Source organism: Toxorhynchites rutilus, chromosome 2 (genome assembly GCF_029784135.1).
Source record: "Toxorhynchites rutilus septentrionalis strain SRP chromosome 2, ASM2978413v1, whole genome shotgun sequence".
Classification (NCBI taxonomy): domain Eukaryota; kingdom Metazoa; phylum Arthropoda; class Insecta; order Diptera; family Culicidae; genus Toxorhynchites; species Toxorhynchites rutilus.
In genome coordinates this window covers 179,978,733-180,003,155 of record NC_073745.1, presented here as the reverse complement: position 1 = coordinate 180,003,155, position 24,423 = coordinate 179,978,733, and the positions used below count along the sequence as shown (strand labels likewise).

The 24,423-nt window shown below is 40.2% G+C and overlaps 1 protein-coding gene across 2 annotated transcripts in view; it reads left to right on the top strand.

Moving 5' to 3' along the window:
* The first annotated feature begins 7,061 nt into the window (after positions 1-7,061).
* Positions 7,062-24,423, top strand: part of LOC129771297 (uncharacterized) — a 28,616-nt gene continuing 11,254 nt past the window's right edge. Inside the window, exons 1-2 of one of the 2 annotated variants that reach the window (XR_008742329.1) lie at positions 7,062-7,118; positions 7,189-17,546. The gene's annotated coding sequence lies outside the window, so the exon portion shown is untranslated. Of the gene's footprint in view, positions 7,119-7,188; positions 17,547-24,423 lie in introns of those variants that run through there. The other variant, XM_055774787.1, reaches the window with a different exon arrangement.

The following is a 24,423-nucleotide window of genomic DNA, read 5'->3' as shown; positions in this document are numbered from 1 at the left end:
TTACAGTTTACAACTCTTCCGCAAGTGCGTTTATTTCACAAGTGTGTATATGCGTGACCATTATATTTAGTGAACAACTATACGAATATCAAACATTTGTACTTTACTTTTGCACGTATGAATCTAACGACGAGTATATCGACGAATAATATATGAATCCGTTCAATCCGGTGACAAAAGGACTAAAATCAAATAAGTATAGTTCGAAAATGATATTATGCATTATATTTAATAAATATTCCACGCCACTGACATTATTTATACATTTCATTGAACAATATTCTAAAATAGGAAAAAAAGTCACTTCTCCAAAAAAGTTACTCCTGTACGCGCGTCGGTGTCTCAGACCGAAGGTGGTGAAAAAGTGATATACGTCCCCTTCGTACCAACTTATACGATACGCTAAACGATGATGAACAACGAATGACGAAGCTAGAGAGAATCGCAATGTCGTAGTGTTGATGTTTTCTGAGAAATGAACGAATTATTGATTTCTTGGTCTTTCAGACCTGTGCGCGAGTATAGGAGTGTAAACCGTCATGGTGTTACGTCGAAATTCTTCGGATATGCTAAATCATTTACGGTTGAACCATAGAAATGATTCCCTGGTGGTGGAGTAGACTGGGAAGAAGAATTCAGGGTCTGCAAAAGTAAAATGCGGACTTAAAGAAGGTGGTCTCAGCGTTCTAAAATAGTAGTATTCAAATTCAGAGTGCCGAGGAAAATATACCATACTAGTGGTCAATGATTTTATAAATGTACCTCTTTTGAACTAGTAGCTATAAGAACCAAGCAGAAATATTCAAACAAATCAGCTATTTCATTCAACATTCAAAGAACAGGTTGAAGTGGTCGTAATAATTATATATTTACCTTGACTGGTATAATGAGTAAATTATAATCTGAGTGTATATCCCGTTTAACGGTCACCAACACAGTTATGGTGTAAATGTCATAACGCAGACGAAGGTCTGAACGAAGCGAGAGATAAAAAGTAAAGGCATTCGTATTCGAGTGCTCACTCCGAACAGTTGGTTTATTTTAATCAGTGAAAGAAAGAATATAACAAGTGGCGACGAGGAAAAAGGACTCCAAAAGAAAGGACGGCGAGGAATCATTTTCAATTGGTATTATACATCCTTGTACCATTGAAAAAGAATATAAAAGGTAACAAAAGAAGTTTTATTACTGCAACATATTATTGTGCGGGAATTTTTTTTCTCAGCATCGCAGCCCATAGACGCCAACGGACGCCATTACGCTGAAGGAATAATAGATTTATTATTCCTTTGTTATCGGATTGAGGTGTCCTGTCGTAGCTCCTGGTGAGTTTCCAGCGCTTCCACTTCATCCTTATTATCAGCGCAATCGATCTGGTTTGGATAGTGGCTCGTTTTTGTCGGCTCGTTCTTCTTGAGCAGTATCGGATCAGGCTGCACTGCAGCATCAATTTGTGCGCTAGCCAAAGGGTGAAGTCCGCTAGCAGATACAGTAATTTCAATCCGAGTCGGCAACAGCTGAGAGGTGTTTCTGGTGAGTCAGTTTTTTTCTTTACCTTTTTCTGAAGAATAAGTGGCAGTCATTATCTGCGATAATTTTTATTTTTCTTACAATACAATATGGCTCAATCGAATATTAATAGTACTTTGGAACCATTCCGCAAGGGAAATTCCTTTAGTGACTGGGTTGAACGTTTAGGTTTTTTTTTAATATGAATAAGGTTCTCGAGGGGGAGAAACGAGACCATTTCATAACCTTGAGTGGCCCTGTAATTTTTAGAGAGCTTAAATTATTGTATCCCAACAGCAATTTAGCTGAAAATTTCAAAGAAATGGCTGTTAGGGATCGCATTGTAGCGGGTGTTCATGATAAAGCTCTTCAGCAAAGACTTTTGAACGAAGAAAAACTTACCTTGCAAACTGCGGAAAAGTTGATTGCGACTTGGGAAATCGCTAAAAACAATGTAAAAACAGGAAGTGGGTTATATCTATGGTATAACCGCAAGGGTGACGTAGGACTATCGTTGATTTATAGATCATTTGTTTGTAGTTGAATCTGAATTCATTGACGAGAGCGTTACGTTGGAGGCACAAGGTTTTATGCATCCAATATTTGATACGGAAATATCCTACCGATGGGGAAGAATAATCTTCAGAATCGTTCACAGTGTTACATGGATAGAAAACATTAAAATAAACTCTTTCACATGAATGTAATTTTAAATTCCCAGAGGAACTGGCAGATTATTTTCAGTAACGATTGGATATTTCCACATTTTCCTCGATACTGGAAGCCCACCAGTGGTTTATGCTAACTCGACAACCATCTGTTAATAGCACTTGATTGAAACATATTTGGTCACAGTTTTACATGGACAGAAAACATTCAAATAAACTCTTTCACATGAATGTATTTTTAAATTCCCAGAGGAACTGGCAGATTTTTTTCCGGATCTTTCTCGATGCTGAATGGCATCCAAACGGAAAGAATTCCGTGCGTGTATGTGTGTGTGTGTGTGTAGCGGCTGCTTCGAGATCTTCCCGGAGAACCGTTTGTGGCATCACTCTCCTCCTGATGGATTCCCTTCTGGACTAAGGTGCACAAACAGGCTCTTGGTGACACTGTTCATCCACGCTTTCATGATAAATGAAGAGCTTCACCACAACAGCGACAACATGCTCCAACCGCTGTTCAATTAGAACTGAGTGGATTTCCGAGCGGCGCTCGCTTATATACCGATTGGTGATTTCAATAGCCTGTTTTGAAAGCAAATTTAAGACTATCGAAACAAGTTTTTGGATCAGAAAGTAACAAGTATAGAACGCGTAGACATTTTATCTTTCGAATGAAGTGTTTATCATACCATTTCGTTCAGTTGTTAAGGAGCTATTAACACTCAAAATCTCGGTCCCCGGCGTAACGCTTTCGTTTTCGAAATTTTGATTTTACACCCCGGTATATAAATGAAAGACGTAGTCCTACGTCAAAAACATGGATTATAATAATACTGCAAGTCTAATAGCTTCGATGAAACCCAGAGGGAGTCCAATGGGATCAAGTATGCGGAAATTAGCAACTACTTTTGAACTAGCTGCCAGATCCAATGGCATGACTGGTGCTGAGCAGAACAAAGGTGCAGTTAAGAGCCGGTTAGGTTATTCACCGTACCAAAGTGATCATCGGCAAAATCAGCAATGGCAGAGCAGGCACGGGCAGAATCGGCAATGGCAAAGTCGTGAACAGGACAAGCATAGGAATTATCAATCGAGTCGTCGAGATTACTCGCAGTTTGTATGCGATTTCTGCGGTGTCAAGGGACACATTAAGCGGAAATGTTTCAAATTGAAAAACATGCAAAGGAACGCGGTTAATATGGTTAATACTGATAATGCTGAATCCAACCCAGATGACATTTTGAGTGCTATGGTCAACCGTATGCGAGCGGATTCAGAGAGTGAACATGATGTGGATGGTAAGGAAAATATATTTCAATATATGCATGTGTTGTGTGTTGGTAAAATAAGTGAACCTTGTCTTTTGAAAATGAAAATTAATAACGTTTGGTTTGACGTGGAGGTGGATTGTGGTTCGTCTGTAACTGTTATGAGTAAAAAACAATATTACGAAAATTTTTCTAAAGTTTTAGCGAAAAGTGAAAAGAAATTGGTTGTTGTGAATGGGTCAAAACTTATGATTGAAGGTGAAGTAGATGTATTGGTGAATTTTAAAGGAAATTCTAAAATTTTAAGGCTTTTGGTGTTGGATACTAGCAACAATTTTACACCTTTGATTGGAAGGCCATGGTTGGATGTTTTTTTTCCAGATTGGAGGATTTTTTTTGTGAATTCCATTTGTTCTAATTTTGAAACAAATTGTACAGAAGAAGATGAAATTAAAATGAAGTACAAAGATGTTTTTGTTAAAAAAATTTCTTCCCCAATCCAGGGTTTTGAGGCGGATTTAGTTTTAAAATCTGAAGTTCCAATTTTTAAAAAGGCTTATCAAGTTCCTTATCGTTTAAGGGATAAAGTCGTAGAATATTTACAGAAACTAGAAGATGAGAAGGTGATAACACCAATTAAGACGAGTGAATGGGCTTCCCCTGTAATTGTAGTAATGAAAAAGAATAATGAAATAAGACTAGTGATAGATTGCAAGGTTTCGATCAATAAATTTATTATTCCAAATACTTATCCTTTACCCACATCTCAAGATGTTTTTGCCGGTTTAGCTGGATGTAAGATTTTTTGCTCCTTGGATCTCGAGGGTGCTTATACTCAGTTGTCATTATCAGAGAGATCCAAAGAATTTATGGTAATAAATACTATTAAAGGGCTTTACAAGTACAACCGCTTACCACAAGGCGCGTCATCCAGTGCTGCAATTTTCCAGCAAGTAATGGATCAGGTTCTACATGGAATTGAGCATGTTTCAGTATATTTGGATGATGTTTTGATCGCAGGAAAAGACTTGAACAATTGCAAAGAAAAACTGTTAATGGTGCTGGACAAACTTCAGAAAGCCAATATCAAAGTAAACTGGGACAAATGTCGATTTTTTGTAACGGAATTAGTTCATCTGGGACATATCAGCGAAAATGGTTTGAGGCCATGTTTAGACAAAATTTCTACAATAAATAAAGCAAAGTTGCCTCAAAATGAGACGGAACTGAAGTCATTTTTAGGATTAATCAATTACTATCATAAATTCATTCCTAATTTGTCTTCGAAGCTTTATTATTTATATAAATTATTGAAAACAGATGTTAAATTTAACTGGGATCGCAATTGTAATGAAGCCTTCATAGAAAGTAAAAAAGCACTCGTGGAAGCACAATTTTTAGAATTTTATGATCCCAATAAGCCAATTGTAATAGTTTCTGATGCTTCCGGTTATGGCTTGGGTGGAGTGATGGCTCATCTAATTTACGGTGTTGAAAAACCAATTTATTTCACATCTTTTTCGTTGAATGCAGCTCAACAAAAATATCCAATTCTGCATTTGGAGGCATTGGCTTTGGTTTGTACTGTGAGAAAGTTTCATAAGTTTGTGTTTGACAAAAAGTTTTTTATTTATACAGATCATAAACCTTTAGTCGGCATTTTCGGTAAAGAAGGAAAGAATACAATTTATGCTACTAGATTGCAGAGATTTATATTGGAACTGTCGATTTACGAATTTGAAATTAATTATAGACCTTCAAAACGCTTGGGAAACGCTGATTTTTGTTCACGTTTTCCATTAGATCAACCTGTCCCTGTTGAATTTGACTTGAATATAATCAATAGTATTAATTTTAGTAGGGAAATTCCTATAGATTTTACTGTGATAGCTAGTAAAACCAAAGAAGATGAATTTTTACAGAATGTTATTTCATTCATGACAAATGGTTGGCCCGCAAAAGTAAACAAGCAATACATAGATGTGCATGCTAATCAGCAAGATTTAGAATTGGTGGATGAATGTCTACTATATCAAAATAGAGTAGTAGTACCTGTAGCAATGAAAAAACCGAATTTTAAAACTTTTACATGCCAATCATGCAGGGATTGTTAAAATGAAGAGACTAGCTAGACAATGTGTTTATTGGTTTGGTGTAAATTCCGACATTGAAAATTATGTAAAGGCTTGCGATATATGCAACAGTATGATGATTGTACCAAAGACAAAAACTGAGTCCAAGTGGATACCAACAACAAGACCTTTTAGCAGAATCCACATTGATTTTTTCCACTTCGAGCACCGCACATATCTGTTAGTGGTTGATAGTTATTCTAAATGGGTTGAGATAGAGCTGATGCGCGATGGCACAGACTGTAAGAAGATTTTGATAAAATTAGTAGCGCTATTCGCTAGGTTTGGATTACCAGACGTTGTGGTATCAGACGGAGGTCCTCCATTCAATGCGCATGCTTTTGTGAACTTTTTGAAGCAACAAGGAATTAATGTTCTAAAGAGTCCACCGTATAATCCATCTAGCAATGGACAAGCTGAAAGATTGGTGAGAACTGTAAAAGATGTACTTAAAAAGTTTTTAATTGATCCTGAATTTACACATCTGCATGCAGAGGATCAGATCAGCTTATTCTTAATGAATTATAGAAATAACTGTCTTTCCTTTGATAGAAATTTTCCTTCCCAAATGATTTTTTCTTATAAGCCTAAAACAATATTGGATTTGCTTAATCCAAAAAAATATTATAAAAAGTTTTTGTGGGAAGAACATAAGCATTATGATCAGACTACTAATGAAAAAGTCCCAGTAATTGATGATTTTGGTTCGAAGGATGGCGGGAATATCCCGAAAAGCCTAATAGATCCTTTCGACAATCTGACACCGGGGGATGAAGTTTGGTTCAAAAACCATAACCCTCATCATACAGCTAAATGGATCAAAGCAGATTTTATTAAAAGGCTTTCCCGCAATACTTTTCGGATTCAAATTGGAAACGTGCTAGCTATGGCGCATCGCGGTCAACTACGAATGAGTAAATGTGATGGTACTCACGAAAAACCCAATATTCGCTTGGTCCGGCAACGGCCGAGGCTAGACATCAGTGGTACCAGCCAGGAGGAGATTCACGGGTTCTCAAACGAAGAGATCCGGTGTAGGAGGAAAAGAAAAATCATGGTTGAAAGTTCAACGCAAGATATCGAAGAATTGCCGAATGGTTTTCCAAGGCGCTCGAAAAGAATAAGAAGAGCGAATGTTAACGAAGATTATATTTATAATGTTGTTCACAGTTAGTGATGTCGAATTATTGTATTAGCATTAGTGAAGATTCTTGAATTATTTAAAATGGATTATAAATGTATATTTGAATTTTTTGAAACATGAAGTAAAAAGTCCTGAGAATAGTTAGAATTCTGAGCTTCCAAAAGGGGAAGAGCTGAAGTGTTCGTAATAATTATATATTTACCTTGACTGGTATAATGAGTAAATTATAATCTGAGTGTATATTCCGTTTAACGGTCACCAACACAGTTATGGTGTAAATGTCATAACGCAGACGAAGGTCTGAACGAAGCGAGAGATAAAAAGTAAAGGCATTCGTATTCGAGTGCTCACTCCGAACAGTTGGTTTATTTTAATCAGTGAAAGAAAGAATATAACACAGGTAATTTTTTTTTTTTTTTTAATTCGTTTATTTGCCTGTAACAGTTACTTAAGTTTAAAAAAACTTTAAGGAAAGGAGGGTATAAGGATGTAGGGGCAATCACACACGAAGATCTATAGCTTTAAGGAAAACATATATATGGGACATGTAATCAAGGTCTAACCGAGCCAACACATCTCTCACCGGCACATTGGGCTGTCTTCCTCGGGCCCGAAGGGAGTTTTTTAAATTCGATCTGGCGACCAGATATACCTCGCACGACCAAACAATGTGCTCGATGTCGTGATAACCTTGGCCACAAACGCAGAGATTGCTGCTGGCAAGATTGAAATGGAAGAGTAGTGCATCTAACGAACAGTGATTGGACATGAGTCGGGAGAAGGTGCGAATAAAGTCCCGACTCAAGTCCAGACTTTTGAGCCACGGTTTGAGGCTAACCTTAGGGATAATCGAGTGAAACCACCGGCCCAATTCATCTTCATTCCACTTGCGTTGCCAGTTAGCGATGGTATTTTTGCGGACTAAAGAATAAAATTCATTGAAGGCGATTTGACGCTGATAAATATCGCCTTCAATTGCACCTACCTTTGCCAATGAGTCAGCCCTCTCATTACCCGGAATGGAGCAATGTGAAGGGACCCAGATAAAGGTAATGACATAACAGCGTCTGGATAAAGCACTAAAAATTTCTCGTATTCTCTCAAGGAAGTACGGCGAGTGCTTTTCCGGCCTCACTGAACGGATAGCTTCGACAGAGCTAAGACTATCCGTTACAATGTAATAGTGTTCAACAGGTCGTGAGGCGACGCTGTCCAGCGCCCAATGAATTGCTGCCAATTCAGCAATATACACTGAGCAAGGATTCTGAAGACTGTGTGAGGTGCTAAAAAATTCGTTGAACACTCCAAATCCTGTGGACTCGTTTATAGTGGACCCATCAGTAAAGTACATATTATCACAATTGATACCCCCATACTTTTCATCGAAGATCGTTGGAGCGATCCTCGATCGTTGGTAATCTGAATATCCATGGATATCTTGCTTCATGGACAGATCAAAATGCACAGAGGAATTGATGTAGTCAGGGAAACAAACACGGTTGGGAATATACGAAGAAGGATCAACCTGCATGGAGATGAATTCATGATATGAATTCATGAATCCGGAGTGGAAATTTAGCTCGATCAGCCGCTCAAAATTTCCGATCACCAATGGGTTCATGACCTTACACCGGATGAAGAACCGAAGAGATAATAAATTGAAGCGATCTTTTAGTGGGAGTAGGCCTGCCAAAACCTCGAGACTCATGGTATGCGTTGAGGGCATACATCCCAACGCGATACGGAGACAAGGATACTGAATTCGCTCGAGTTTAATGAGGTGTGTTTTGGCAGCTGATTGAAAACAGAAACTGCCATACTCTATCACTGAGAGAATAGTTGTTCGATACAACATTATAAGATCTTCTGGGTGGGCTCCCCACCAGGTGCCTGTAATTGTACGGAGAAAGTTTATTCTTTGTTGGCATTTTTTACTCAGATACCTAATATGGGCTCCCCAAGTACATTTGGAGTCGAACCAGACCCCAAGATACTTGAATGACATAGCATGAGTGATCGGTTTACTCAAAAGTTGAAGCTTTGGTTTTGCTGGTATATGCTTCCTAGAAAAAACCACCATCTCTGTTTTCTTCGTGGAGAATTCGATCCCTAGCCCAATGGCCCAGGTTGAAAAATTGTTCAAAGTATCTTGTAAGGGTCCTTGCAGGTCGGATTCGTTTGATCCTACGACAGACACCACTCCATCATCTGCAAGTTGTCTTAGGCTGCAATTTTGTGTAAGGCAATTGTCGATGTCGCTTACATAGAAGTTGTACAAAAGGAGGCTTAAACATGAGCCCTGGGGGAGGCCCATGTAAGAGACCCGACTTACTGCCGAATCTTCGTGAGAAAAGTTCAAATGTTTCTCACAAAGCTAGTTATATAACATATTATTCAATAGAGGCGGCAGACCCCGAGAGTGTAATTTGTCCGACAAAACCTCTATTGAAACAGAATCGAAGGCCCCCTTTATGTCCAAGAATACTGAAGCCATTTGTTTTTTTTCGGCGTAAGCCATTTGAATTTCTGAAGAAAGCAACGCAAGACAATCATTCGTTCCCTTGCCCCTGCGGAACCCATATTGTGTATCTGAGAGCTGGCCATTCGTTTCAACCCATCGATCAAGGCGAAACAAGATCATTTTCTCCAACAATTTCCGTATACAAGACAGCATTGCTATTGGGCGGTACGAATTAAAGTCGGACGCGGGTTTTCCGGGTTTTTGAATAGCTATAACTCGTACTTGTCTCCAATCATCTGAAACAATATTATTCTCCAGAAACCGATTGAATAAATTCAACAAGCGATGTTTCGCCACATCAGGGAGGTTTTTCAGCAAGTTGAACTTAATTCTATCCGATCCCGGAGCAGAATTGTTACATGAGAGCAGAGCAAGAGAGAATTCTACCATCGAAAACTCGGAATCAAGATCGCACCTACCTTGTGGTATATCTCGAACAATTTTTTGCACAGGAGCGGAATCAGGACAAACCTTCCGTGCAAAATTAAAAATCCTTCGATGTGAATATTCTTCGCTTTCGTTCGTTGAAGAGCGATTTCTCATGTTTCGAGCTACTTTCCATAATTTTTTCATTGACGTTTCTCGTGACAAACCTCCCACGAAATTTCGCCAATAAGCACGTTTTTCCCCTTTGATTAAGTTTTTAAACTGATCTTCAAGGGCTAAATACGTTTGAAAATTTTCAGGGGTTCCACGTTTCCGAAAAGCTTTAAATGCATTCGATTTTTCTACATAAAGCTTGGAACATTGGCTATCCCACCATAGATTGGGAGGCCTTCGGGAAATGGTGGAACCTGGGATGGGTTTCGTTTGAGCGCGAACCGCGCTGTCATAGATCAAACGAGAAAGGAAGTTATACTCCTCCAATGGAGGTAAACCATCTCTGGAATTGATGGCTAGAGCAATCGCGTCCGCATATTTTTTCCAGTCAATGTGTCTTGTGAGGTCATATGCCATGTTTATAGATTCAGAAGAATTCGACCCAATGGTGATGGAAATTTTGATTGGCAAGTGATCACTACTGTTGGTGTTCTGGATTACATTCCACTTGCAATCTAACGATAGTGAATTCGAGCAAAGCGAGAGGTCAAGAGCACTTGGGTTAGCAGGAGGTTTAGGTACACGTGTTGTTTCCCCAGTGTTCAAAACGGTCATATTGAAGTTGTTACAAAGGTCATATATCAACAATGAACGATTGTCGTCGTACTGTTCCCCCAGGCAGTTCCGTGAGAGTTGAAGTCTCCCAAGATCAATCGTGGCTCAGGAAGGAGTGAGCACATGTCATCAAGTTGTTTGCGGCTAACCGCAGCTCTCGGAGGCCAATACAAGCTGAAAATACAGAGGTCTTTGCCTCTGATGTTTGCATGACAAGCAACAGCTTCGATCCCTCCAATAGGTGGAAGGTCAATTCTAAAAAATGAGTGGCACTTATTGATCCCCAATAGCACCCCTCCGTATCTATCATCACGGTCCAAGCGTATAATATTAAAATCGTGGAAAGAGATATCATCTCGCGAAGAAAGCCAAGTTTCGGACAGAGCAAAAACATCACAATTGAAGTCCAAGATTTTCACTTCCATTGAGGGGAGCTTCTTGAACTTGCCTTTTCCTTCTGCTTTTATTTGTTCGCTCGTCAGACCCGTTTCAGTTATCACCCCCTCAATTTCTACGTTATGGGAGGGTATAAATGTACGATATTCGAGAGTGAAATGTTGATCAGCAACAATCTCGTTTGCGTGTTTCCGTTCATTCACGACAACTCGCAATTTGTTCGGTCTAACCCTGCGAATTTCAGATACAGAAGTGTATCTGGCCAGATCTTTCATGATCTGAATCACGTTAAGGTTTTTTCCTTTCGGTTTTGGCCGGAGGAAAACAACCCAAGGGCCAGTTCCAGGTGCATCTTCTGGATAAACTCTGACACGTGGAGCGGAGACAACAGAGGGGGAAGACGAGGACGAGGACGAGGACGAGGACGAGGATGAGGATGAGGACGAGGACGAGGATTGGGTTGGATCGGAAGCATCAGAAGGGGGAAGCGAAATCGATGATGGGAGAGGGGGAGTGGAAGTAACAGTAGGTTGAGAAGGGAGGCTTGCAATTTTCTTAGAGGGGGGCTTGGTAGGATGAGCGGATTCGTCCCCAGAAGAATTATCTTCCTTATGAGGGACTCGTTTATGTTTTTTCCCAGATCTTGTATGAGATTTATTATCGGAGATCTCCATCTCTGGAGATCCTCCACTATTCTCCATTTTACAAAAATTTCTGTTCAATTTCTAATTTATTATTGATTTTAACAATAATCTAAAAAAAATTAGCAAAAAAAATTATGATAATAATATTAAACAATGAACAAATGAATTGAATAATAATATTAATAATAAAGATGTGTATCTTAATATAAAAGTTGTTACAATAATGTGCTCTAGACAGAGGCTACGCGCTTATGATAATAATATTAAACAATGAACAAATGAATTGAATAATAATATTAATAATAAATATGTGTATCTTAATATAAAAGTTGTTACAATAATGTGCTCTAGACAGAGGCTACGCGCTACGGAGACAACACAATAGCGCAAGAATAGCTTACGGAGCCACGTGATGATGAATCCCGTTTGCGACAGTCACGCGATGGCGATCCCGTTATGCCGAATCAGTTTTCAATTGAATAGCCGCAATCCGGCTCGCTGCAAGAGCGCTGCTTCCTTTGTTCCTTCGTTCCACTTCACAAAAGGTCAGGTCGAAAGCGGACAGCAATGACCTTCACTCGTACACGATTCACTCGTACCAATAGCGCAATAGCAAAAGTGGCAACGCACAATACCGACACTGAACTTTACTCGTCAAGAGTTATTTAGCGAATGACAGGTAATTTTGAACAGAAAAAATTTTATGTTGGTACAATAATAATAGTGTGCACAGTGTCTTAGAATATCAACAAATATTCACGAGAAACGAATATGATTTTGTTCCAGTGTAAATGACTTTTTTTCAGCTTGAAACACACTGCCCTCATTATATTGGTGACAATTACAAACGAGTTCATTTTGTTCATATCGCTGTTGCATGAGCAAATTTTCTATAATGAATGAATGCGACATTGAGTGGGGTTCATAACTTCGCTGTTATTTATACTTTGGATATCAAAAGCAACAAATTGATATTCATAACATCCGAAACGATATTCGTTCTGGCAGTGAATTCAAGTTCAAAATAAATTTTATTTGGCGAGACGGTAGCAATGGCATATGCAGAATGGATACAACGAGTGGTTTTAGCTACCGTCAAGTCATTTGCGACATCGGAAATTTCATAAGGTATTTCCGATTACGGCATTCGGCAACTGCAAAACCCAACCGCACACAGCAGCCTCAGGTTAGAAGTTTTTTTTGACGTAGGACTACGTCTAACCGGAAGATATAGGGGGTGAAATGAAAATCTAGACACTGAACAAGTAGGAAAAAATGCAAGATTTGGAACGCTTATAACTCGAGCATTTCTCAATAGATCGCAAAGATTTTTGCATCAATTGATAGGAAATATATCTACGCATCTATCATAACGAATAACATTTCATTTTTCTTGAGATAAATAATTGAATAATTGTGAAATATCAAGCATTGTCCAAATGCACTTTGTGCCCATTTTTGATTGGTCCATTTTGTGCTCCTCAAATCGTACCGACCAAAACGGGCAACCAGAGCAGCAGCGAAATACAACGAGGCACGATTGGAAAGGAAAAAGAAAAAAATGAAGAAACATTGGTTGCAGTCTCACGCGTGCGTAATTCTCGAGCCAGCCAGTCAGCTTAAAAATCCCCGCTCCGCTGCGGTAACGCTCATTCTTATCCAAACCGTACACCACATCGTTTTGTATCACATCACATCAACAAACCAACACAAGCAGCCATGGTTGGTTATGGCAAAGGAGGAAAAGTGAAGGGAAAGGTAAAATCCCGCTCGAACCGTGTTTGTCTGGAGTTCCCCGCAAGGGTAGTTAGGCCGAGCGTGTTAGTGCAGCAGTGCACCAGTCCACCTAGCCGGCGTTATATAGTTTTGGCCGCCGAAGTGATCGAGTTAGCTGGCAAATCTGCTCGCGACGATAAGAAAACCCGCATTCGGAACAGAACACATTCGGTTCGGTGCACATCAAGACAACAGGCAGTTGCAGCGAGTGGCGAGTGGCAAACGCAATCGCAAAACGGCAGCTGGTAGCAGAAGAAAAAAGTTTGTTCTTTATACAAACTGCTTTGGTGGCAAATCCAGAACAAGGCGGCATCGAGGGCGCTCGAAATTGTTTTTTTCAAAACCACGATAAAACACGGCGCTTATCAGGGCCATTAAACCTTTAAAAAAAGAGTTTACGAAATACAGTTCAATGCATTCTAAAATAATATCTAAAATAATAATAAAACACAAATTGATTTTTTCATAATTTGTTTGCCAAGATCTGATGAGTATGTGAATTTGGCAGTTGTTCTGAGCTTATTGATAGTTGGGGACTTTCCTGATTATTCAATTTTCACCAATTCTTAAATTGTTTCCAGATTGAAAGTACAGTAATTTACAATTAGTTTGACATTTAGCTAATTGGACGGACATGTAATGCGACATATTTAGTTGGACCTTTTTGTTAACATAGAGTTCGGGGTCCAAATTATGACCCCACATAGAAAGTCGACACTGTACCACTGTCATCGCAAATGTTCAATTACAGGTTAAAATTACCTCCAATCCGACACTGAATGGTGGTAATGCGTCGTGCCATTGAATGTAATTTACTGTACAATATGCCACAAGCTGGATGGGAAAAAATTTTCCAACTGTGAAAGCTGTGGCGAGTGGCAAACGTAATCGCTAAACAGGAAGGTTTAGCCGAAAAATATGGGAATATCGAGTGATAATAAAACAATAAACTCTTTAGATTGAAGATAATTTTTTGATCCTGAAAAGGACCCTTTTTAGCCTGCATGTGAATCCAACGAGCGAACAAATCGTAATGAATGTATTTTTTGCCATCGCTGCCTTTTAACGCTCATTCGTTCGTCTCGTTGGACTCGCCCCTTTGGCTGAGTCTGCCGATTGGTCTCTATCCTGTGAGTGTGTACCGCTAGAGTACAAAACGCGCGGACCCCAAAAAATATCTCATTTTCTTTCAAGCCGTAAATCAGTGTGGTTGTATGGCATCGTTTCACATCACATCGCATCAACGGATTGATGTCGGAGCACCAGTATACCTAATAGCGGTTATAGAATTTCGGCCGCCGGAGTGCTCGAGTTGGCTTGCGAAGCTGCTCACGACAATAAGAAAACCAGCCTACAGAACAGAGCACATTCGGCTCGGTGGCAACAACTAGTTTCAGCGAGTGGCAAACGCAATCGCAAAACGGCAGCAGGTAGAAGAAGGAAAAAGTTTGTTTATACAGACTGCTTTGGTGGCAAAACCAGCCACCGTAAAACACGGCGCTTTTCAGGGCCATTAAACCTTTCAAAGAAGAGTTATTAAAAGTTTTTTACAATACCAATGCATTCTAAAGTGACATAATATGACATATAATATAAACTGATTTATTTTGGTTATGCTTTTTCTTGAACTTATTGGTGGTTGGGGTCTTTTAAATTGATCATTCAGTTTTCACAAACCCATGCATGGTTTCCGAATTAAAAGTGGCTTCACATTGTATGCAGGATGGCATTAACGAATTTTCTCGGTAGCAAGAACTGCTTTCTTTGGTTGATAACTGATGTTGAAAATTGACTGACGTTACATCTGCATTGTATAGAAAAATAACTAAGGAGCAACATGATGAGCTATGTATTTCCTGCTGCTCTGTTCTTATTTTAAAGGACTTTAATCCGAAGGTCATCCGTCCCTGTATTTACTGTTGGTTTTTCAGAACGCTTATAGCTCGTTTATTTCTCGACAGATCGTAAAGTTCGTCTCCAAAACCTCAGTTCTTTTTCATTTTTATTTACTTTGTTTGCGGAGACTACAAATCTTACAATTCATTCGTCTCCGAAACCATAGTTTAAGGTACGGTAATGTGCTCAATAGTGAAATATATGATAGTGAATGAGCTGATGACCACCTATGCATTCCCTATCACAGCCATCAGTTTGATTGTACGATATGTTCATACGCCGAAAGATGCTCGGCGTTGAACATTTAATAAGTACAAAGCCTTCAGAAAAAAATCAAGAATCAATTTTGTAAAAAAAAACGCAAAAACACAACACCAAAGGTTCTTTTCAGAACCCCCAACATGTTCATAAAAAGTAAACAGTAAAGTAATCCATTTTTTCAGGTAGATAGGTAGGTATTCACGTAGGAGAAGAAAATGAAACAATATTTTTAAAATACATATTTAGCAAAAGCTGTCCCCTTTGTATAGTCCTACGTCACTCCGGTTATGTCCCCGACATTACCCACCCGTCTTTTTTTTTTATTAATTCGTTTATTTTTACAGGCTCAGTTACTTAAGTTTAAAGGAGCCGAATTCTTAAATATATTTTTAAAACTATATATATATAAACAATTTTCTTACATCTATGGTTAGTAAGGTGGAAAACCGATTACTCGCGGTGTACTCGAGTTTAGAAGGGTGACATATTTTTAGGAGAAGGATGGGATATAAAGAAATTGTAACAATGTTGATGAACACTCAATTCATAAATCTATTCGTATATCTATAGTTTATTTACATTTCAACTTATTCTACTATTTATAGCAAGGGGACGAATTACCCGCAAAGGAAGGAAAGGAGGGTATAAGGATGTAGGGACAATCACACACGAAGATCTATAGCTTTAAGGAAAACATATATATGGGACATGTAATCAAGGTCTAACCGAGCCAACACATCTCTCACCGGCACATTGGGCTGTCTTCCTCGGGCTCGAAGGGAGTTTTCTAAATTCGATCTGGCGACCAGATACACCTCGCATGACCAAACAACGTGCTCGATGTCGTGATAACCTTGGCCACAAACGCAGAGATTGCTGCTGGCAAGATTGAAACGGAAGAGTAGTGCATCTAACGAACAGTGATTGGACATGAGTCGGGAGAAGGTGCGAATAAAGTCCCGACTCAAATTCAGACTTTTGAACCACGGTTTGAGGCTAACCTTTGGGATAATCGAGTGAAACCACCGGCCCAATTCATCTTCATTCCACTTGCGTTGCCAGTTAGCGATGGTATTTTTGCGAACTAAAGAAAAAAATTCATTGAAGGCGATTTGACGCTGATATATATCGCCTTCAATTGCACCTACCTTTGCTAATGAGTCAGCCCTCTCATTACCCGGAATTGAGCAATGTGAAGGGACCTCACTGAACGGATAGCTTCGACAGAGCTAAGACTATCCGTTACAATGTAATAGTGTTCAACAGGTCGTGAGGCGACGCTGTCCAGCGCCCAGTATATCGCTGCCAATTCAGCAATATATACCGAGCAAGGATTCTGAAGACTGTGTGAGGTGCTAAAAAATACGTTGAACACTCCAAATCCTGTGGACTCATTCATAGAGGACCCATCAGTAAAGTATATATTATCACAATTGATACGCCCATACTTTGCATTGAAGATTGTAGGAACGAACCCCAATCTAAGATAATCTGGATTTTCATGGATTTTCTCCTTCATGAACAGATCGAAATGTACAGAGGAATTGATGTAGTCAGGAAAACAAACACGGTTGGGAATATACGAAGAAGGATCAACCTGCATGGAGATGAATTCATGATATGAATTCATGAATCCGGAGTGAAAATTTAGCTCGATCAGCTGCTCAAAATTTCCGATCACCAATGGGTTCATGACCTTACACCGGATGAAGAACCGAAGAGATAATAAATTGAAGCGATCTTTTAGTGGGAGTACCCCTGCCAAAACCTCGAGGCTCATGGTATGCGTTGAGGGCATACATCCCAACGCGATACGGAGACAAAGATACTGAATTCGCTCGAGTTTAATGAGGTGTGTTTTGACAGCTGATTGAAAACAGAAACTGCCATACTCCATTACTGAGAGAATAGTTGTTCGATACAACATAATAAGATCTTCGGGATGGGCTCCCCACCAGGTGCCGGTAATTGTACGGAGAAAGTTTATTCTTTGTTGACATTTTTTACTCAGATACCTAATATGGGCCCCCAAGTAGATTTGGAGTCGAACCAGACCCCAAGATACTTGAATGACATAGCATGAGTGATCGGTTTACCCAAAAGTTGAAGCTTTGGTTTTGCTGGTCTATGCTTCCTAGAAAAAACCACCATCTCTGTTTTCTCCGTGGAGAATTCGATCCCTAGCCCAATGGCCCAGGTTGAAAAATTGTTCAAAGTATCTTGTAAGGGTCCTTGCAGGTCGGATTCGTTTGATCCTACGACAGACACCACTCCATCATCTGCAAGTTGTCTTAGGCTGCAATTTTGTGTAAGGCAATTGTCGATGTCGCTTACATAGAAGTTGTACAAAAGGGGGCTTAAACATGAGCCCTGGGGGAGGCCCATGTAAGAGACCCGACTTACTGCCGAATCTCCGTGAGAAAAGTTCAAATGTTTCTCACAAAGCAAGTTATATAACATATTATTCAATAGAGGCGGCAGACCCCGAGAGTGTAATTTGTCTGACAAAACCTCTATTGAAACAGAATCAAAGGCCCCCTTTATGTCCAAGAATACTGAAGCCATTTGTTTTTTTCGGCGTAAGCCATTTGAATTTCTGAAGAAAGCAACGCAAGACAATCATTCGTCCCCTTGCCCCTGCGGAACCCATATTGTGTATCTGAGAGTAGGCCATTCGTTTCAACCCATCGATCAAGGCGAAACAAGATCACTTTCTCCAACAATTTCCGTATACAAGACAGCATTGCTATTGGGCGGTACGAATTGAAGTCGGACGCGGGTTTTCCGGGTTTTTGAATAGCTATAACTCGTACTTGTCTCCAATCATCTGGAACAATATTATGCTCCAGAAACCGATTGAATAAGTTCAACAAGCGATGTTTCGCCACATCAGGGAGATTTTTCAGCAAGTTGAACTTAATTCTATCCGATCCCGGAGCAGAATTGTTACATGAAAGGAGAGCAAGAGAGAATTCTACCATCGAAAACTCGGAATCAAGATCGCACCTATCTTGTGGTATATCTCGAACAATTTTTTGCACAGGATCAAACCTTCCGTGCAAAATTCAAAATCCATCGATGTGAATATTCTTCGCTTTCATTCGTTGAAGAGCGATTTCTCATGTTTCGAGCCACTTTCCATAATTTTTTCATTGACGTTTCTCGTGACAAACCTCCCACGAAATTTCGCCAATAAGCACGTTTTTTCCCTTTGATCAAGTTTTTAAATTGATTTTCAAGGTCCAAATACGTCTGAAAATTTTCAGGGGTTCCACGTTTCCGAAAAGCTTTAAATGCATTCGATTTTTCTACATAAAGCTAGGAACATATGCTATCCCACCATGGATTGGGAGGCCTTCGACGAATAGTGGAACCTGGGATGGGTTTCGTTTGAGCGCGAACCGCGCTGTCATAGATCAAACGAGAAAGGAAGTTATACTCCTCCAATGGAGGTAAACCATCTCTGGAATTGATGGCTAGAGCAATCGCGTCCGAATATTTTTTCCAGTCAATGTGTCTTGTGAGGTCATATGCCATGTTTATAGATTCAGAAGAATTCGACCCAATGGTGATGGACATTTTGATTGGCAAGTGATCACTACCGTTGGGGTCCTGGATTACATTCCACTTGCAATCTAACGATAGTGAATTCGAGCAAAGCGAGAGGTCAAGAGCACTTGGGTTAGCAGGAGGTTTAGGCACACGTGTTGTATCCCCAGTGTTCAAAACGGTCATATTGAAGTTGTTACAAAGGTCATATATCAACAATGAACGATTGTCGTCGTACTGTTCCCCCCAGGCAGTTCCGTGAGAGTTGAAGTCTCCCAAGATCAATCGTGGCTCAGGAAGGAGTGAGCACATGGCATCAAGTTGTTTGCGGCTAACCGCAGCTCTCGGAGGCCAATACAAGCTGACAATACAGAGGTCTTTGCCTCTGATGTTTGCATGACAAGCAACAGCTTCGATCCCTCCAATAGGTGGAAGGTCAATTCGAAAAAATTAGTGGCACTTATTGATCCCCAATAGTACCCCTCCGTATCTGTCATCACGGTCCAAGCGTATAATATTAAAATCGTGGAAAGAGATATCATCTCGCGAAGAAAGCCAAGTTTCGGACAGAGCAAAAACATCACAATTGAAGTTATGAATTAAAAATTTGAATGTATCCAATTTAGGGATAAGACTACGACAATTCCACTGAAAACAGTGATATCTCCGACCTCTCTATCTAAATTAGACATCAAGAGAGATAATCATTGCAAAGAGGGGCCATGTTTGCATCAATTGCTGTAAAATTGTCTTTAATACTGGAAGCATTGAGATGACAAGGGTTCTGATGGAGTCGGAAACATTAAAACACTTGAAGATTTGATCCAAAAGGTCAGACAACTTTATAAATCCCGATTGGGAAGTTGAGCTGGACGGAAAAACAGGGACAGTTGGGGTTTTTGATGTCCCCTCGAGTGCTGGGTCGTTCGAAGGTGAACTATTCCCACGGAAGCCAGGAGGAACCTGATTCTGCTTGTCCGCTGCACTCGATTTTTTAGGCAAGCTAACTGGGGGTATCACCGGGGGGACTTGTTCTTGAACTTTGGGAGTGGTCACATTTTTGCGCCGGGGATTCCCTTTGAAAATAAACGGTGTGCCCCCGCTAGCTTCCATTTCATCAACTGGCAACGTGGAAAAGCTATTGTGTGTTGAGATTGGTTGTTGTTGTTGTTGGGCCTGTGGAGAAGCGCCCTTTAAAATTTCCGCAAAAGTGCGCTTCGAGCGTTCCTTTAAAGAGCGCTTCTGTTTCTCCCAGCGACTCTTGTAAGTTTCACAAGCTGAGAGCGCGTGTGGGGATCCTCCGCAATATGGACACTTATGCTCAGTCGCACTGCAGGATTTCCCCTCATGTTGCTCTCCGCAAGTGGCACGGCGCTCCTTGTTGGCACAATAATCTGAAGTGTGACCAACTGACTTGCATTTGTTGCAAGTCATGGGCTTTGGCACGAAGAGTCGCACAGGTAGTCTCAATTTGTCCACCATAACGTAGTCAGGGAGGGCGGCACCAGCAAAGGTGACTCGAAACGAGTCTGACGGCGTAAATTTAGTTTGGTCCCCATCATGGGAGAGTTTCCCGAGTTGGCGACAGTCCAAGATCTTTACTTCCATTGAGGGAAGCTTCTTGAACTTGCCTTTTCCTTCTTTTTTTATTTGTTCGCTCGTCAGACCCGTTTCAGTTATCACCCCCGCAATTTCTACGTTATGGGAGGGTATAAATGTTCTATATTCGAGAGTGAAGTGTTGGTCAGCAACAATCTCGTTTGCGTGTTTCCGTTCATTCACGACAACCCGCAATTTGTTCGGTCTAACCCTGCGAATTTCAGATACAGAAGTGTATCTGGCCAGATCTTTCATGATCTGAATCACGTTAAGGCTTTTTCCTTTTGGTTTTGGCCGGAGGAAAACAACCCACGGGCCAGTTCCAGGTGCATCTTCTGGATAAACTCTGACACGTGGAGCGGAAACAACAGAGGGAGAAGACGAGGACGAGGATTGAGTTGGATCGGAAACATCAGAAGGGGGAAGCGAAATCGATGATGGGAGAGGGGGAGTGGAAGTCGGTTCAGAAGGGAGACTTGCTATTTTCTTAGAGGGGGGCTTGGAAGGATGAGCAGATTCGTCCCCAGAAGAATTATCTTCTTTTTGAGGGACTCGTTTATGTTTTTTCCCAGATCTTAAATGGGATTCATTATAGGAGATCTCCATCTCTGGAGATCCTCCACTATCCTCCATTTTACAAAAATTTCTGTCTTATTTCTAATATATTATTGATTTTAACAATATTCTCGAAAAAAAAATAACAAAACAAAAATAAATTATGATAATAATATTAAACAATGAACAAATGAGTTGAATAATAATATTAATATTAAATATGTGTACCTTAAAATAAAAGTTGTTCCGATACTGCGCTCTACTGCCCTAACCAGGGAGAGACAGAGGCTACGCGCTATGGATCAACACAATAGCGCAAGAATAGCTCACACGGTCACGTGATGTTAATTCCCGTTAACGACAGCCACACGATGGCGATCCCGTTATGCCGATGTTCAACAGCCGCCAAGGGCTGCAAGCTGCAAGAGCGCTGCTTCCTTTGTTCCACTTCACAAAAGGTCAATTCGAAAGCGGACAGCAATGACCTTCACTCGTACACTATACCAATCGCACAATAGTAAAAGTGGCAACGCACAATAACGACACTGAACTTTACTCGTCAAGAGTTGGATAGCGAATGAGGTTAGAAGTTAACAACAGCTGATATTCAAAAGTTCATTTGCTCATATTCAATGGTTGCCTGGATCTGTCATTTTAATTTTCGTTTGGAATATATAGGTTTTCGATGCAACCTAGCCCGAAAATCTATGCATTTGATCTTAGCGAAGATGATTTTTCCCAATACTGATTGTGCATCATTCTCATTGTGTACTTTTTTTGACGTAGGACTACGTCTAACCGGAAGATATAGGGGGTGAAATGGAAATCTAGGCACTGAACAAGTAGGAAAAAATGCAAGATTTGGAACGCTTATAACTCGAGCATTTCTCAATAGATCGCAAAGGTTTTTGCATCAATTGATAGGAAATATATCTACGCATCTATCATAACGAATAACATTTCATTTTTCTTGAGATAAATAATTGAATAATTGTGAAATATCAAGCATTGTCAAAATGCACTATGTGCCCATTTTTGATTGGTCCATTTTGTGCTCCTCAAATCGTACCGGCCAAAACGTGCAACTAGAGCAGCAGCGAAATAAAATGAAGCACGATTGGAAAGGAAAAAGAAAAAAATGAACAAAACATTGGTCGCAGTCTCACACATGCGTAATTCTCGAGCCAGCCAGTCAGCTTAAAAATCCCCGCTCCGCTGCCGTAACGATCATTCTCATTCAAACCGTACACCACATCGGTTCGCATCAGAACACATCAACAAACCAACCCAAGCAGCCATGTCTGGACATGGTAAAGGAGGAAAATGAAGGGAAAATCCCGCTCGAACCGTGTTGATCTGGAGTTCCCCGCAAGGGTAGCTAGGCCGAGCGCGTTAGTACCAGTGCATCAGTCCACCTAGCCGGCGTTATATAGTTTCGGCCGCCGAAGTGATCGAGTTAGCTGGCAAAGCTGCTCGCGACGATAAGAAAAGCCGCATTCGGAACAGAACACATTCGGTTCGGTGGACATCAAGACAACAGGCAGTTGCAGCGAGTGGCGAGTGGCAAACGCAATCGCAAAACGGCTTCAAGTAGCAGAAGAAAAAAGTTTGTTCTTTATACAAACTGCTTTGATGGCAAATCCAGAACAAGGCGGCATCGAGGGCATTCGAAATGGTTTTTTTCAAAACCACGAGTACTAAGTTTTCTAAATTGGAACCATTCCATAAAACAAGGCGCTTTTCAGGGCCATTAAACCTCCCAAAAAAGAGTTTAGGAAATACAGTTCAATGCTTTCTAAAACAATATCCAAAATAATAATAAAACACAAATTGATTTTTTCATAATTTGTTTCATAATCTGATGAGTATGTGAATTTGGCAGTTGTTCTGAGCTTATTGATAGTTAAGGGACTTTCCTGATTATTCGAATTTCATCAATTCTTAAATTGTTTCCAGATTGAAAGTACAGTAATTTACAATTAGTTCGACATTTAGCTAATTGGACGGACATGTAATGCGACATATTTAGTTGAACATTTTTGTAAACATAGAGTTCGGGGTCCAAATTATGACCCCACATTGAAAGTCGACACTGTACCACTGTCATCGCAAATGTTCAATTACAGGTTAAAATTACCTCCAATCCGATACTGAGTGGTGGTAATGCGACATGCCATTGAATGTAATTTACTGTAAAATATGTCACAAGCTGGATGGGAAGAAATTTTCCAACTGTGAAAGCTGTAGTGAGTGGCAAATGCAATCGCTAAACAGAAAGGTTTAGCCGAACAAGAAGGGGGTATCGAGTGATAACAAAACAATAAACTCTCTAGATTGAAAATAATTTTGTGATCCTGAAAAGGACCCTTTTTAGCCTGCATGTGAATCCAACGAGCGAACAAATCGTAATGAATGTATTTTTTTGCCATCGCTCCCTTTTAACGCTCATTCGTTCGTCTCGTTGGACTCGCCCCTCTGGCTGAGTCTGCCGATTTGTCTCTATCCTGTGAGTGTGTACCGCTTGAGTATAAAACACGTGGACCCCAAAAAAATATCTTATTTTCTTTCAAACCGTAAACCCGTGTGGTTGGAGGACAAGTTAAGGGAAAGGCAAAGTCTCACTCGAACCGTGCAGGTCTCCAGTTCCCTGTTGGTCGCATTCACTGATTGCTCCGCAAGGGTAACTAGGCCGAACGGGTTGGTCCCGGAGCACCAGTATACCTAACAGCGATTATAGAGCTTCGGCCGTCGGAGTGCTCGAGTTGGCTTGCAAAGCTGCTCACGACAATCAGAAAACCCGCATCAAGAACAGAGCAGCTTCGGTTCGGCGCTTATCAAGGCAACAATTAGTTTCAGTGAGTGGCAAAGTGTTTCTCCGGCACGTCGCATTAAATGTAATTTACTGAACAACATGTCACAAGCTGGATGGAAAGAAATTTTCCAACTGTGAAAGCTGTGGCGAGTGGCAAACGCAATAGCTAAACAGGAAGGTTTAACCGAACAAGATGGGAATATCGAGTGATAACAAAAACACAACACCACAGGTTCTTTTCAGAACCATCAACATATTCATAAAGAGTAAACAGTAAACTAATCCATTTTTCAGGTAGATAGGTAGGTATTCACGTAGGAGAAGAAAATAAAACAATATATTTAAAATATATATTTAACAAAAGCTGTCCCCTTTGTATAGTCCTACGTCACTCCGGTTATGTCCCCGACATTACCTACCCGTTTTTTTTCAATCGTCCTCAAAAAATCATGAAATGGTAAATTTTTCAATATACTAAAACACCATTTCATTCAAAAACAATTATTCTGCACCATGTTTATTTCAAAATCATATTTAATGT